Source organism: Eurosta solidaginis, chromosome 1 (genome assembly GCF_040869045.1).
Source record: "Eurosta solidaginis isolate ZX-2024a chromosome 1, ASM4086904v1, whole genome shotgun sequence".
NCBI lineage: Eukaryota > Metazoa > Arthropoda > Insecta > Diptera > Tephritidae > Eurosta > Eurosta solidaginis.
The window spans coordinates 160,016,475-160,031,494 of record NC_090319.1 but is presented as its reverse complement, the minus strand read 5'-3'; the positions used below and the strand labels follow the sequence as shown (position 1 = coordinate 160,031,494).

At 41.6% G+C, this 15,020-nt stretch overlaps 1 pseudogene; it reads left to right on the top strand.

Moving 5' to 3' along the window:
• Positions 1-9,792: 9,792 nt before the first annotated feature.
• On the top strand, positions 9,793-11,434 carry LOC137238360 (pyruvate dehydrogenase E1 component subunit beta, mitochondrial-like; annotated as a pseudogene).
• The last annotated feature ends 3,586 nt before the right edge of the window (positions 11,435-15,020 follow it).

Sequence of the window (15,020 nt, the reverse complement as noted above, 5' to 3'; positions counted from 1 at the left end):
TATGACACATTGACAATGGCACCACGGTAATTGGGTATAATAAAATCTATTTTGTAGTCCATGGAAATTCCTAGCATACGTCCAAATAAATCTCTTTGTATTTTAACTCTTGAATTACCACCGACTCGAACATTTTTCACTTTCTTATAATCTTTCGAAAAATTATCAATTGATGCTTTTTATAGCTTTCTCAAATCTGCTGATATCCAATTGACATTCAGAAATGAAAGTTTGCGACAAGAATCTCCATTTGTTTCAATATTTAAAAGAAATTCTCAACCGATGGTGATGCAGATTTTCCGGTAGAAATATTAATTAATTTATCTTGCGGCACTTCATTGCTGAAAAGATTAATACATCGTTCGAAAGTGGCCATAAACTTATGCAGTTGTTTGGTATTTTTACGGATGTTATGAAGATTTAAATCTGCCGAAACATCTTGATGAGTTTGTAATCCTAGTTCGAGACTAACTTGACTTATTATAGTAGATCTTACATCGTGGTTTCGAGCCCACCTTTGTCGTGCCGAAATTGAATTAGTGAATTATATAACACCTGTCAGCCCTCTCGCAGCATCTGCATATATCGTTTACTCTAGTACCAAATCGATTGGTTGTCTTGAAAACGGCTTCGCGGTTCTTTTAATACAAAGCAACCTAGTTGGAATCCTCGATATAAATTAGGATAAGTCCACCGTACATAGTTTGGTTGGTTGCACATAAAAAATAGAATAGTTATTTTAGGCAACACTGATTTGAAAAGATCGAAATGTCCAGTACGAATGCTGCGGGATAAGTTCAAGTAATAATGTATGAGATTTATATATATCATGAAAAATTTTGAAGTTTTTCATGTTCACGATTAAGACTTTGTTGTTTATAAACTTTATAATTATTCATCAACTCTTTCAGATTTTTATTTTCAACATTAAATGACGATACCTCGCACTTTTGTAACCTTTTCACTTCTTCGATCATATCATCTGTTAAAGTTATATTGTCATGTTGTAAAAACGATTTAAAATGGAGTATTTATAGTCCTAATGTAACTAAGGGATGTAATCTTTTACAACGGTTAAAGTGTTTTCCATCCAAGAACCCATTCACTGAACCATTTGCCAACAAACTACTCTCAACCATAACATTACTCAATCCACAGTCACTAATCACTTTACCGATGGCTTTAAAGGAAGCCATCATTATGTGAAACGGTCCTAAATGGGTGAATAAATTATCAAACTGAGGTTTTTCTGTAGCTTGTATTTGAAGAGCGACTTTTGATATCGCAAGATCGTACGTTACCTGTATGTAAGGTTGCTGTAAATCTTGAGCAGTTTTTTTTACTTTGTTTCATAGTTTCTAGAAATATGATTGTACTGCTCGGTGACTCATTAATTGGAGTTAAATAGGAGATAAGTTGTTGCGAGTCATCGCGAGCATAAATCCTACTATTGAAACCAACCCTCATAGGTACATCAGGTAATTATAGAGCATGACTAACCATCCATATATTGTCTATTTCACTGTAGTTTTGATCGTCCGTCAATCGTTTCTTCATCCTCAGCCGTTTATTGTAACTTACTCGTAATTTATGGTTTTTTAGGATACGGAATTTGATCTACAGTTATTTCTTAAAAAGTTCTTCTTCTTCTATTTTTTTTATTTGGCGAACTGTTTTCATTACTTAGAGTTGGAGCTTCGGACATTTCAGATTCTTCAGTTGTATTTAAATCAATGTTTTAGTAGATGATTCCTACAGTATCGTGAAGAGTATCCTTTCCATTTGTAGTTTCTACAAAACGGTCGAAATTGTCATAAGCCACACCAGCAAAAAGATTGAAATTTTTGTTAATTTTTTCTGGACATAAAGAAGAATTTTCAATTGAAGTATAAGTGGTCTCTGTTTAGGCCCAAAGCCTAACTTTTACCTGATGGACGGCGCCCCTCCCTAACGTTTTAATAATATTTCCAGCCACCCACACTCACGCCGCATTTGTGTGTGCATGCATGCACATGCATGCGTTTCATACACCTGCACGTGTGTGTGTGCAGTTTGTCAGCACCCATGCACGTATATGTGGGGGTGGTTGTATGTGTGACCTTTCCCCTCCTTAACACCAGAGGACTTTTTCGCGGCTTAGCGGTTGTCCTCAACGGGATAACCGGCATGATCGACCGCCAAGCAGTTCACAACGCCCAGGATCACCATCGTCATTTTTGGGACATTAAGGTAACATTATACCAATTGTATATTTTCCTTTTACTTCTAATTAAATAATATTTTATAACGAGGCAAATCCTCTTGTGTTTCTTTAGTTTAAATAGGTTTTTGTTGTTGTTTTTTTTGCACATCACAAAAACGAAATTAAGTTCAAATTAATTAATTAATCCGGTGCTCACTTCACTTTTTACACTTTTTTTGCGCTTGGTTTCGAATATCGCACGCACTTTTTCACTTTTCCAAAAATACACCCATTATTTGTGGAGGTGGCGAGTGGTCCCCTTTTTTTGTTGTTTTGTTTGTACATTAAATCTTTTGCTATTGTCGCTGCCGTGACAAAGGGTCCTTAAAACAAACCCTTTTTTCGTTGTCGCTGCTCTGACAAAGTCTGCAATAAACAAAATAAATAATAAACTTCGAATTTCAATAGTGTTTATTTACGGCTGGGCAGGTGTTTTTACTCTAAAGCGTTCCATTTCTATAATCGGCAATTTTCTCGTTAATAAACGTAAATAAAACAATGTAAACCTACATCCGTTTAGCAGAATCAATCGCAGATTTTGATAAAGATTACAGCCTTATTCCGGAGAGCGACCATAGCAAACACACCCTTGCAATACAGCAGGAAGAGTTGCGGCTCTTGTGGAAGAAGGTAAAGTCTGCGTTTGATCCGCTATTGGGATCTGATGAGGTGTCAGCGGATGACGTTATGGCGATCAGAAAGAAGCAAAAAGCAGCATACGCAATCTACATGCGATGCTTAGCGTCTATAGCTGATGAGGCAGAAAAATACAAGAAAGAAGCCAAGAACGTCAACCCTGAGCAAGAACCTCATGGGCATAAAATTCGCCTCCCTGCTTCCGACACGGAAGTTTTTAAAGGGGATTATCTGTCTTGGCCAACTTTTCGCGACCTTTTCACGGCAATTTATATAAACAATTCCAGCTTGAAAGGGGTGGAAAAGTTATTCCATCCCAACAACAAAACGCAGGGCGAAGCAAAGGATATCGTTAAAAAATGCCCTCTCACAAATGAAGGCTTCGAGATGGCCTGGAAAAACTTGTGTGAAAGATACGAGAACAAACGTATCTTAGTTAACACACAACTACAAATTTTATTCAATTTCAAAAAGGTAGAAAGTGAGTGTGGCAGTTCAATAAAAAAGCTGCAAAATGATATAAATAATTGTATTTCGTCCCTCAAATGCCACAAAATTGACACTTCCAATTGGGATGCAATCCTGACGTATCTCTGCTCAACCAAGTTACCAGAGAGCACGCTGGCTCTTTGGGAGCAAAGTATAGACCATAAAATGGACATATCCAAGTGGGAGGATATGGATAAATTCCTGTCTAATCGGTTTCAGACACTTGAAACAGTGTCTGGTTTTACAGGGCATGCCACTTCGAAAGTGCAAAAACCAAACGCGTCGCGAAAATCGTCAGAAATCCCTACGAAAGGACTTGGTGCTTTTCAAACGAAAGTATCCAAGCAAACAATAAAATCAATTTGTAAAATGTGTAAATCCCCTGAACACAGACTACGCAACTGTTCACGCTTCTGCGAGTTAATCCCAGTAGAAAGAATTAAATTTATAAAATCCACAAGTGGCTGCCTGAACTGCTTATCCCCAGGACACACCGTGACGAAGTGCACCAGTTCCTACAACTGTTCCAAATGCCACTCTCGTCACCACACGCTTCTGCATGCGGATACATCTCAGCACACGGCTGTACGCAATCCTTTCAAAAATGCGGACAATATCCCAACAACATCAGCACAGGCGCGACAATCTGCAAACCAGAATGTAAAATCCTGTCATGCCAATTCCATCACAGGCGTGCTATTAGGAACTGCTCGCGTACACATTGACCATAATGGTACCGACTTCTCCGCGGGGGCATTAATTGATTCAGGGTCTAAATGTTCTTTCATGACAGAAAGACTGAAACGCAGAATCAATTTACCGGCGAGGAAAATGCATGCCCAAGTGTCGGGCATCACCAATGCAGTATCTGCTCAAGTTAGAGAGGCATCCACCATCGAATTACGTTCACTAGTGGATCCATGCTTCAGCTTGACTACTCCAGTTCTGATTCTAGCCAAACTTACTAGGAATCTGCCATCCTGCCATATCAACACGATGACTATGCAGGCATTCCCAGACTTGGTTCTGGCAGACAAGAGGTTCTACGTCAACGAAGATGTAGACCTCATACTTGGTGGAGACATATATCCCCAAATTATAATGAGCGGTCTGAAAAAGAATGTACTTAATACACTTCTGGCCCAAGAGACAGTGTTCGGTTGGATACTAACCGGTCGAGTTGAAGCACCGAGTCCAACGAATTAAAAGCGTTCTGGGAGATAGAAAATGTTCCCAAAAATAAAATGCTTGATGAAGAAGAAAGGTATTGTGAACAGTTATTTAAGGAAACGACAAAACGTGATGAAAATGGGAGGTATACAGTTTCGCTACCATTCAGGCAGGATTACCCTGAGAATATTAAATTAGGACCGTCCCTAAAGCGCGCATGTTCACAATTCTTCAGAAATGTGGGGCGATTACTGAAAAACCAAGATTTAGGGAAAGAGTATGTTCGGGTGTTGTCAGAATACGAAACACTCGGACATATGAGAAAAATCAGGAATAATATACCATCCGACGATTCGGATAATTATTTCCTGCCCCATCACGCCGTTGTAAAGGCGGCAAGTACCACTACCAAGGTGCGCGTCGTCTTCAATGCGTCAAGTCCTACGGCAAATGGCACTAGTCTAAACGACATACTCCAGCCAGGTCCAGTACTCTAAGCAGACTTGCCCATTTTAATTGTACGTTGGAGACTGTACCGCTTTGTCTTTAATAGCGACATAGAAAAGATGTATAGGCAGATTTGGGTGACCGATAATCACGCCAAATTTCAAAGAATTGTCCATCGAACATCCCCCAATGAACCCATCAGTCTTTACGAACTAAAGACTGTCACATTTGGTGTAAACTGCGCCCCCTACCTCGCGATACGGTCACTTCTACAATTGGCTGATGATGTAGAAAATACGCACCCAATAGCATGGGGTATATTACGAGAAAGTATGTATGTCGACGACATTTTATCAGGAGGACATACAATAGCGTCAACCATCAGAGCAAGAAACGAGATTCGCAAAGCATTACACTCAGCTGGCTTTCCATTGCGCAAGTGGACATCAAATTGTGAGGAAATCCTTCAGGACATCCCCAAAACGGATTTGCTCAGCGAGGACTTCCTAGCGTTTGAAGAGGCTAGCTCGGTGAAGGCACTCGGAATACGATGGAACGCGCACTCAGACATGTTTTACTTTACAACAGGAGCTTTAGGAAATGGCGAGAACACCACCAAACGCGCAATCCTATCCGTTATAGCCAAACTTTTCGACCCTTTAGGCTGGCTTGCACCAATGGTCATAGTGGCAAAAATACTAATGCAGCATATCTGGTTAGAGGGCACCGGGTGGGACGAACCTGTCTCCCCAACTACCTTAGAACGGTGGGAAAATTTCACCCAACACTATAACGAAATAGATAACATTAGGATACCGCGATGGGTAAATTTTACGCCCAAGGACGACATCGAAAGACATGGTTTTTGCCATGCATCGGAAAAGGCATATGCAGCAGCAATCTACATGCGCGTAAAAAGGGACGATAAAATTTTCACAAATCTCTTGCTAGCCAAAACCCGAGTAGCCCCAGTGAAAACCATCTCGCTACCACGTTTAGAACTTTGCGGCGCCGTGCTGCTCGCAGAAATCATGGAATCAATATTCCGAAGCATTCATTTGGGGCCAGCAAAAGTTCACCTCTGGACGGATTCAACCATCGTACTCGCATGGATAAGAAAGCCGCCCTGTTCCTGGTCAACCTTCGTCGCACACCGAATCACTAAGATCATCGATATGGTCGGTAGCAAGGACTGGCTTCACATGGACTCGGAATCTAACCCAGCGGATCTAGGAAGCAGAGGACTACGTGCATCAGATTTGGTCAACAGTTCGTTATGGTGGCGGGGACCTTCTTGGCTGCAAGAAGACAATTCCCACTGGCCAGCACAAGAGACCGAATACAAAACGTCCGTTGAGGAGAAGAGGACACAATCATATGCCACGACAAGTGTAGATCAGATAGATATTCTTGACCGATTTTCAGATTTACCACGAGCTTTGAAAGTCCTGTCTTATGTTAGGAGATTCTATAAAATAACGCATCCTAAAACTAAAGCCGTGTTCCAAGAAAAGTCGTGCATAATCTCAGCCGATGAGATTAAGGCAACGACTCAAGCATTAATACGAGTCTACCAGAAACAATTTTACGGGACAGAATATTTAAAATTGAAAAATAGGGAACCTATCGATCGAAAGAGCGAAATACTGTCACTCAACCCATATATCGACAAAGATGATATTATTAGAACAGGGGGACGTCTAGGGGCTTCAAAAGACATGTCATACAACGAGCGGCATCCGATCATCTTGCCTTACAATTGTAGGCTGTCTCGCCTTACAGTTATGATGGCTCATCATGACTCCCTTCATGGCGAGAACCAGCTCATGCTCCGTCTTATTCGAACCCAGTACTGGATACCGAATGTCAAGACCATGATCAGAGCCATCATCCACAATTGCAAAACCTGCATTATTCACCGAAAGCAGGCACATTCCCAACTTATGGGTACCCTTCCCTGCGAACGGACTACTTTTACCCGCGCGTTCACCAATACCGGGGTAGACTTTGCGGGGCCTTTCGACATCAAAAGCTACCGCGGTAGGGGATGTCGACTGTCAAAAGGCTACGTATGCCTTTTTGTCTGTTTCTCCACTAAGGCCATTCACTTGGAGGCCACTAGTGACCTCAGCACCCTATGCTTTCTCGCAGCCTTCTCGCGTTTTATCGCGAGAAGAGGATGTCCGAAAAACATCTACTCCGACAATGGTACAAACTTTCTCGGAGCATCAAGATCTTTACGATCCGAATTTAAAGCCTTTCTGGCCGAAAGCCGAGACAAAACAGTCTCAAAGTATAGCCGTCAAGCATTGAGCTGGCATTTTATTCCCCCCGCCGCGCCACATATGGGCGGCCTGTGGGAAGCGGGAGTGAAGAGCTTCAAGAGCCACTTCAAAAAGATCGCTTCTCCCCACAAATATACTATGGAGGAGTTCCAAACACTTTTGTGCAGGATTGAGGCGTGCCTCAACTCGCGCCCTCTCAGTCCAGGGTCGATTGACCCAACGGACCTGGAACCACTAACCCCATGACATTTCCTAACGGGCAGCCATCTTCTGGCGCCGCCGGAACCGGATGTGAACGAAAGCCCGGCCTCCATAATAAATAGATGGCAGAAGCTCAAGGCCCTCCATCAAACCTTCTGCCGGCGATGGAAAACCGAATATTTATCCGAACTTCAAAAGCGTGTGAAGTGGAAACACCCCAAACAAAATATACAAGTGGGAGATCTCGTTGTCCTCAAAGAGGACAACTTATCTCCCAACGAATGGAGGTTAGGTAGAGTCGTCAACGTACACCCCGGCGAAGATAACCGAGTACGTGTAGTTGACCTCATAACCGAGAAGGGTCAAGTCAGACGACCTTTGGTCAAACTGATCCTTCTTCCTACGGAGATAGATTGTGAGAGGACCACGAGTTCCTCTTAACAATCCTTCCGCTCCTCCACATCCCTCCTTTCAGAAAAATCAAACCCAAAATTCACTCGAACACCTACGTCCTCGGCCAAAGGCGCGAGACCAACAGAATTTATCAAAATTCATCCCATCACCCAAAATCTTGAAATAACTACTACAAAAGGAAAAAAAACATATAGTTAAAAATGGAAAGCAACAGTTTCCTTCTTAATTATAAATACAATCAAAAATAACATTCATGCGCAACCACCCATGGAGGTTGCACCTAACTACATACGTGCCTATTTTCGAAACGAAGGTATTTTCCCCTGCAGCAAATGCAGGGAAATTTAATTTTGAGTTTTTTTCGTGGTGTTCTATTTTCGTATAATATCCTTAGTGTCATTTGCTACATTGAATGCGAAAGCACCAAGCAAAACCGACTGGAATTTTCACTCGATTAGGCATTCAATACAGTAATAATAATATAATTACGAATTTGTATTTTGTATGGAAGATTGAGTTAGATTAGGGCTTTAATGTAGTGTAGAACCCTGGGATAATTATTTTCATTAAGCCTTTGTGTGAACTTTGGCATACAACTCATTATTCAATCAACAAATATAGCCAGAAAAGATTCAGAAAGCTGCAGTGAAAATGATTCAAAACTTCCATCACCTAAGGTAACCACATTAGATGCAAATATGATTCCACCATGTGATTGGAAAACTACACATTTTCAATTTTTTGAACATTACAAGCATTCATACCTAGCTATCCCTGTTGTTAAATTGTATAACTCATTAGTTAGTCAACCTTCCATTTTAAGTTGAGTTAATCCAAATTCGAAGTTAATTACATAAATGCTGAGTGGGCAATGGCTCTTAAAAGGTGAATCGGATTAAGAAATATGCTAGATAGGGGCTACTCATAATTACGAACGTATTGGCAGATTCATAGATAACCTCGGAAACACCCACTCTTTCCTGATTTTATTACATCAATACCAATTTCGAACTTAAGTCAAATAAAAATAATGATACAGCGGCAATTAATATTACAGTCAGCGAAGATGAAGATGACAGTATTCTCGCTCCCACAACAGTTAGGTCTAACTACGTTATGGACAGCCCGGAAGAGATTCACAAAATTTGCGTTAAGAGTTTATGCCGTTGGCACCGTAACAAAATAAGATGAGGTTAGCCCAGCAAGACGATATGCTATCTACAAGTACTGCAAGTAGATTAGCAAGTCTATCACAAAATCGCACTATTTCAACAAATTTGTCATCAACTGTTAAGACGACGGTACAAAAGTAAATTTCCATGCAGGCACACATCATGACCGTATCACACGGGAGTTCGATTCCTGTAATTATCACCATTTACAACAAGTCAGATAGGCATTAAGAAGTAATTTTGGTGGTGAAAGCATCCGAAGCGATCACAATGAGTACTTGCTTGCAAGTTCGGCGCAGAAAGTAAAGCGCCTGGTCACTCTTTGTGTTCATATTTCCCAGTTAGTTAAGCACCAAATTGCCTTATAACATGCAAACCGATTGTGCTTTCAGAAATAGTGTGCTTGCTTTGCACGGAAATCTTTAAATTTGTAAACATATAAAACGCTAGAGGTATGAGGCTCTCGATAGAACTTCGAAGCTGAGGCGTGATTGGTAGAAAAAGCACATCGCCATTGAGGGATCCATTTTTTGAAAACATATGCGACCTATGATTATGAGCATAACGCTGATGAAGTGCAGCATCGAACTCAATTGCGTCGCTGTGTTGTATGTGGATCGAGAAATAAAACTTCCATCATACCCATGGCCACCAAAATATAACGCTTGATTTGGACGGCCACCGATCATGCAACAACTACCCGCGAACTCAAAACAAGCTAAGAGCAGGTTTATGCATGGGATTTATATCGATAGGAGAATCTTTCGCGGGCATTGCGTTTGGTACGGCAATGGTAGGGTTAAGACTAATTTACGAGGCCATGACCCTTAACTTCAGCAGCTGAAGCATTTTACATGTCTGCCGGTATGGCCAATGTGCCAATCGTTTCTCGTGGTCCCAATGACACTGCGACGTGTGTGGCCGCTCCACATTCAGAGTGCTTTGGTGCTTGGTATGCACCTTGTCCTTCCTTAAAGGTAAGTTCACCTTATGCCCTCGAGGATATTCGTTTGGTGAAGTATGCCATACGCGACCCTGATCCCGTGGTATGCCTCGGAAATGGGGTGTTATGTTGCAGTGATAAAGTATGAGACACAGATTTTTATTACCCATTGGTAAGGCAAGAATTATGAAACCTGACAATCACATTACATTGGTAGCACATTCGAGGGCAATAGAAAACTTTCCCTAACGGCTGCAGCCGAACTAGCAAGAAGGGCGTTGAAGCTGAGGTTATAAACTGGCGTTTCATACGCCCACTTGATACAGATACCATTTACAAATCAGTAACGCATCATCTTATCACTATGGGACAGGGATAGCCACAGCGTGATGTTGGCGCTGATATCTGTGCGAAAATAATTCGAATTATTTGTTAGGGGGGTATTATGTAAATTATATGAAAGGAAATGTGATTGATGCTGATGTTGCTTTTGCTGAATATGTTGCTGCATTGGTAATTGAGGTATGTGTTGTTGATGCCTCCTCGCGTGCGCTTGCACCATGCTTCCTTCCCACACATCATCATCTAAATCATCCTCTTCATAATTATCTTCAATTTCCTCCTCTTCACCATCTCCTTCATCTTTATAATTGATCACTCTATTAGGATCTCCCCGGAATTGCAATGCAAAATAATTACTTTCAGTGATGGTTGTTGAGGTTGCAAATGGAAAAAAACCTGTAATTTTCCTCACTACCAATGACATTGTTAAATGCAGAACCTCGATCACGATCATTATTAGCATTATTAACCCCTTGGATGTCAATAACTTCATCTTCAATATCTTTCCATGCCAATATCCTCTTTATAAGCTCCAAACTAAAATTAATTTTTTGTATCGCAATACCGTCGAGACTTTCAAGGCTCTTAAGCCAGTTATCATTTAACTTTTGTTTAGCGATTACCAGGAATGAGGCTAATACCGTTTCAGCTAAGAATTGCACATATTCATTGGTATATCCAGCCAAAAACTAAAATTGTAGCACAATAATTACAGAAGAAATATTTTTTTTTCGCAGTGAATCGGAGTGAAATTGGAAGAATGGTGTAATTAATAATAAGTAAAGTTAGTTATAATTAAAAATGCACAGCAGCCAGTTTAAAGTGAAAAAAACGAATTCCACTTCGCAAGCAAACGAACGAAACAAACAAATATACATCGCCTATAGCCATTGCTAAGTAGCAAACAGCGAAAAGATTAAAGATTACCTACCTATTACGGAGGACGAAACTTTCTTCCATTTGTTGATGCACCCGTATGGCGTGTAGGTGGCGTTGATATACCCATGCCATATGCCAAAACACTAGAAGCTAAATGCATTGCCACAGGCCCGATGTTGTCGCAGCTGTAACCAAAGTTATTGGATCTAAATAGTAGATAAATTTATCATCATCTGAACGCACCTTAGAAACATTTAAGCTGCTGAATTACACGATAATTCACAAAGAGACAATCATAACCTGACTTAATTGTTTACAGTGAGTGGGGACATTCAAGTAAACTTGTCAGAAAAGAAAAAAAATGTCGATGAAAAGTAGTTTAACTTTAGCATATACACCCAATTATGAATTAAAGCAGTGTAAAATCCGTTCATTCTAAATTTCAAATTCACATTTACTCCTAACTCCAAGACCAACGCATCGGCTTATGGCTCTCTAAAGCCTGTTGCGACGACCTTTGGATCAGGTACCAGGTTGGCTCTATTTGATAGCTTAGCAGAAGGTGTGAAAATTCTATTTTTTTAAATTGATACGGCTAAATGAAAACAGTTTCCTTTTGTTTTGGCTTAAATAAACGTGAAATTATAAGTCAGCACTCAAAAACGTTAAAGCCGTTCGTGATGCAAAAGAAAATACTATACGAGAGCTGTCAAATCATAAATTTGTTGGCAAGTGTCCAATTGCTTGCGGGTATCTTGCGACAAAATGGATGCTTTGTCACCCACTACCAGTTTTAACGCTGCGAATTGTCCTATATCGTCGGTCAATGCGAAAATTAAATCTGAGGATCACAGGAACAGTACAGTGGTAGCGGAAACTCACCTTGCCGACGTCGAAAGGCTAAATAATATTTTTTTTGTAAATTTTTTCCGCGACGCGTATGCCTCCACCATGTAATTAATAGTGCTACGCAAGCCACGCGCTATAGTAAAAGAATGAAACAACGGAAAAATCTTTCGATTTTAGTCCCGTTTGTTTCAATTCATAGGAATTTTACATTCTATACACGGCTGTATATGAATGTCCACTTTTTTTGCTTTGATGTTGGTATGCTTAGACCAGTGCGCGGACTTTTTAAGAGGAAAATGGTGCTAAAAAAAAAAAAAAAAAATTAAAATAGTAGGAGTTGATAGATTTTTTACCACGAAAACAATAGCTACAGTTCATATTTGTACCAAACAAGTAATAATTTATTGGGAAACAAATAACGCGCATTTCAAGGAAATGACACTTCTAAAACACGTAAACAAGACAAAATTACATGTACATTTGTATATACCTACATAGCTTATGCCTATACGATACTCACTTTTTTCCTGTATCGTGAGTGTGAGATACTGACAAACATGCACCAAAACGTCTAATCACAACCACAATATTCCAAAGTACCGAAAATACTGCCACAAAACAACCGATTTCGGCAAGTTATCGTTTACGTAAAACTTTTTATTTTCGTTCAAATTATTCACGAAAAAAAAAAACAGAAAAATAGCGCAGAAAATATTCCGTGCTCAGTTACTATATTTATCTCATCAAAAATTTATTTCCTCTTTAAGTTGTCCACAAATTTTTCAAACATGACTGATGTGGTCAGTATCACCTCCTCATGTTAGTTGGGTGGGCTCGGCAAGTAAACACTTTAAAATGATCGCAGTATAAGTTTTGGTGGCAGAAATCGTATAAGTAGTAGAAAATGAAAAATGGGTCAAAAAGGTCGGTCAATCTACCAACGCGGCAAAGTCCGTACACTTACTGTCCATATACCTACACCAACGTATGTACATATATATGCCGAGTTTTAAATGCACATTATATTAGGGATGCATATAAGATGCAAACGGGTACCCAAAAACCCGTTTCCGGAAAAATCGGTACCGGAGCCAAATACCCTTCGGGACCGTGTCGGTTGCTAAAGGCCATCAATAAAACAGGACACCAAGCGTACTTGGGGAAAAGTTGAAGAAATAAGCGAAGGGCAATACAAAAAAACAAAAAAATGATTCATTCTAAAAATTTTTCTCTTCGTCCAAAACGAACATTTTTTTATTTTTTCTTTACATAGCATTCAATTTGCTGTCCAAACATTTTTTTTGTGGCGGGCAGGGAAGTTGTTGGTTTTTAGCACCAACAACACAAATAACAGCGACTCAAAAGAACCCACGCCATACACTGTCTACCCGGTTCGGTACCAGAATGTGCGAACCGAAAATCGTAAATGCTAATTTCTCTGCAGCACTAGTGTGCCCGTGGCTAACTAAAACGCTACCGGGTGACACAAAATAAACAAAATAAGGCACTAAAGACCCAGGCACATAACGTGCGGGGAAAGAGGCCATGCACATAATGCGCGCCACATATGAATATTTTTTTTTGCAGCGACAGATGTTTTCCCCTTTGCACGCGCTAATAAAAGTTCCCAAATCTCAATAATACAATTAGGGACCACTCGCCCCGCATTTTCGAGAATGACTCGACCCAGTCAAACATATTGCATTTCTTTTAGGAAAATGGGTCGCTTTGCCGCTATGCAACGAAATGCTGCCAAGAACGTTATGCATTATACGTCGGAATGCCGCGCTTGTTTTAAGCAACATCCCATACGCCTGTGCCCCATCTTTCGGGCCAAAAAACCCGAGGAGCGTCTGTACTTAGCGATTCGCGGGAGCTGCTGTGGAAATTGCTTGGCTCTAGACCACCGCTCTAACGCGTGCCCAAGCCAAGGTCGAGGCTTCACATCTCCTCGATTGATGAAGAGGAACAGCTACTCCACGAAGCCCGCTCCAAGTCATGGAGTGTACAAGTTGAGGAGGAGCTGGAATCACCCCGTGAGCGGATTGACGACTCCATATCATTATATGCGTCAGATGCTGGAACGGAGACTGGGCCTCTTCGTCCAGCTCGAATCCACCGAACCGGAGCGGAGACTCGGTCTCTTCGCCCGAACACAATACCAGCAGCCAAATCGTTTCGACCGCTTTTGCAGCATGAAATGAAGCGGCTCCAGCACAACACATCGACAGTCCAGCGCCATATTCGTGACGGCCGAGCGGAGACTCGGTCTCTTCGCCGGCAAACCAAGGAACCTCAACGAAGACAACAACTGCGCGACCGCAGAGCGGAGACAAGGCCTCTTCGCCTGCAACAATGACACCACACCCATCATCAGACACAAGATCGCAGCCAACGATACAGCTCGTTGCAGCTCTCCACAGCGTTCACCTTCCGGGCAGGGCTCCTAGCCCCTCACTCCGCTGCCACCGCCACCATGATACCGACGGTAGCGATTACCCCCACCGCGGTCGTGAAAATAGAAGCAGGGGGGCGGCTGCACCTCGTTCGCGCCTTAATCGATGGATGCTCCCCCACCACAGTGATTGCGGATGAGCTCGCCCAGGAGCTCCAACTCCCTACCAGCATCATTGGCGGGCAAGCAGGATGCCTACTACGCATACGAGGAAGACACGGTCAAAACAAACGAATTGCAACCCATGCGGCGGTCGTGTCCAATTTTAGGCGAATGGCCCCCACGACCAGCCTCGGCAGCGCCATCGCATCCCCGTATGCACATCTCCGTCTGGCGGATCCGCAATTTTATTCATCCGCCCCTATCCGTCTCGTACTAAGGACAGACGTATATGCGGAAATAATGCTACCAGGGATTCTGCCCACCACGTTTGGCCCTTTGCTAGCTCAGAGTACCATCTTCGGTTGGGTACTCTCGGGCACAACCAAGGCCTAAC